Raw genomic sequence first — 2,609 nt, 5'->3', positions numbered from 1 at the left:
CGTGGTTGGTTGGACAATTCTTGAGGATAAATTGTTGTTAGAGCAAAGACCCAAGGATAAATAGATTAGGCACAATTTCCCTTTCACAAAAGTTGCTTCAGGAAGTACTAGGAAAAAAAGAACTGAAGAACTGAACTTGCAGTTTTGGTCTATTTGTGAGAATTTTAAGAAAAAAAAAAAAGATTGTTGCCTTTGACTTTTTTGCTTGGATATTGATCATACTAAAATACATTTCTGAGACAGTCGTAGGGTGCGCAGTAAAAACTTGTGTTGCTTTTACTGTGATTTTGAAATGTCCCGTCCTATATACCACATATTAGCATATATCTGATTGTGGTCATGATTAGCAAGTTTGTATCTGTGTAAATGTGATACCATGAGTGCTGGCAGTTGCTACAGTTAGATGAAGTGATGTGAGAGTTGTTTACAAAGTTAGTTGATATTGCACCAAGTTGATTTACTGTCCTACCCAGGGTGTGTTTAGATCTTGGATTTCTGCCCAGTGCATTAACCTCCTCCCTTTTCTCATCTTTATCATCCATCTTTCCATCTTATTTATCTGTTTGGCGTTGTGCATGAGGAAGGGGCAACACGACAATTGTAATGGCTTCTGTGTTGTTCGCTTTCATCTCTGTATTTAGCCGTTTAACACCACCCATTGTCTTTTCAGTTGGAGTAATGGAAAAACGTGATTTCATTAACGCCAACTGTTACGTTTGTGCAGATCACAGTGCAGTTAAAATTGAGGTAGAAACAAGGAGGACTGAGAGAGTCTCTCCTCCCCTCATCCTCCTCCCTCCCCTCTCTCAATCTCTCATCACATACTGCGGCTCCTCCCTCCACCTTACCCTTCTCCAGATCCCCTCCCTTCCACTGTGTCTCTCTTTCCCTCTATCGCAATCCCTCCTTCATTCTCCCTCAATCTTTCAGCCTAGCTGAGACTAACAGAGGATACAACCCCTCCTTGTTTGTGTGTGAATGTGTGTGGCTTGCCGTGTGAACCGCATGTGTCAGTGTGTATACACGTGTGGCTTCGCGGCTGACGGAAAGGACTCATGAAGTGCTCTGGACTTGGATATCACATCCCTCTCCTTATGCATATTTACCACATTTTTTAACAACACTCTTACATCCTGATTTTAAAGTATCTCATTTTCCCTACTCTCGAGGCAGCATCTTGATGGAATCGTCAATCCTTTCCCCAGAATATTGGATTTACTAAGTAGCCAGCGTGGAACGAAGCAAGCAATTTCTGGATTCCCTTCGTTACAGCTCTGGTAAGGATATGTCTCTTCTGTCTCCTTTTCTCCCTCTCTTTCTGTATATGTGTCTCCTTTTCTTGTACTTCCTACCTTGATTTGCTTCTCATAACATATTGACAGGTGCAAGCAGTACACATTATGGGACAGGGGAGCAGTTAAATGAAGCAGAGCAAGCTATTTGGGACATTGAGAGAGGGAGAAAATGAGGCTAGGCTGGCTGGGGAGTGTGAGAGAGTGTGGGGACAGAAGCAGGGAACAGAAATGTGTGCCGACACCAGCAGTGTTGCTCATGCTCTCGAGGCTGGAGGGAAAAATGCTCCACTTGGTACTTGCCATTGATCTGCTGTTATTTTCAGCTCCCATCCCTTGGAGACAACTTTGCATGTCTACCTGGTAGTGAGAGTATGCATTTAACCATTTGTGAATGCTGACAGAAAGGTACTTATAAGGCGGTAAATCATCATTCTGTAGGTGGTAGCATTAGGAATGGCTGGGTTAAACATGCAAATTTACATGTGTGTGTGCTGCCTTCTGTTCACAGCATTGGAGGCACACAGGAATGTGTGAATGTGTGTGTGTGTGTGTGTGTGTGTGTGTTTGGTCTTCTTATGTAGGTGTGATGCGACAAGGAGGAACTTATATTCCTTTATGGATGCTTGTCTAAATACCTACATATTTTCTTTTATAGACCTCCCCAGCTAAAGCGGGGAGTGACAAATTGCAGTATCCTGCCATGTTGATTTGCCTGATTACCTGTTGGCGCCTTTTTGACGACAGCTCTCACTTGTCAAGAGATCATCAGACACTGATTTGAGATGGCTGACTTGCAGATCACTGAGATGTGTTTGAGGAAGAAACTGACTTATTTTAATATACTTTTAAAAATGCGTAAATATTTAGTTTTACTGTTTTTGTTGTCATTATTATCTTTTGAAAAATATACAGTATATATATATATATATATATATATATAGGTATGTACTGTATTATATATCTGTATCTGGCTTGCATAAGTTTACACACCCATGCTAAAATTGATTAAAAAGAGGAATAAAAAAACATCTTTTGGAAATTAATTTAAAGGCCTTAATTTAAACAATTTAGGAAAATCCAACCTTTAAGTACACTAATTTTCTTTGTGAATGAATAATGTATTGTAAATAAATAAATATTCTTCCTTGAAATAGAGGGGGCATAAGTATAGACACCCCTATGTTAAATTCCCATAGAAGCAGGCAGATTTTATTCTTTTCTTTTAAAGGCCAGTTATTTCATGGATCAGGACACTATGCATCCTGATAAAGTTCCCTTGGCGTTTGGAATTAAAATAACCCCATATCATCACAT

At 40.0% G+C, this 2,609-nt stretch overlaps 1 protein-coding gene across 1 annotated transcript in view; it reads left to right on the top strand.

The window, feature by feature from the left end:
• The first annotated feature begins 910 nt into the window (after window positions 1-910).
• The window catches only part of lingo1a (leucine rich repeat and Ig domain containing 1a), a 130,439-nt gene continuing 128,740 nt past the window's right edge, over window positions 911-2,609 (top strand). The window contains exon 1 of the mRNA XM_032523448.1: window positions 911-1,277. The gene's annotated coding sequence lies outside the window, so the exon portion shown is untranslated. The remainder of the gene's footprint in view (window positions 1,278-2,609) is intronic.

This window comes from Etheostoma spectabile, chromosome 8 (assembly GCF_008692095.1).
Source record: "Etheostoma spectabile isolate EspeVRDwgs_2016 chromosome 8, UIUC_Espe_1.0, whole genome shotgun sequence".
Classification (NCBI taxonomy): domain Eukaryota; kingdom Metazoa; phylum Chordata; class Actinopteri; order Perciformes; family Percidae; genus Etheostoma; species Etheostoma spectabile.
This window is presented reverse-complemented; position numbering and strand designations above follow the sequence as displayed.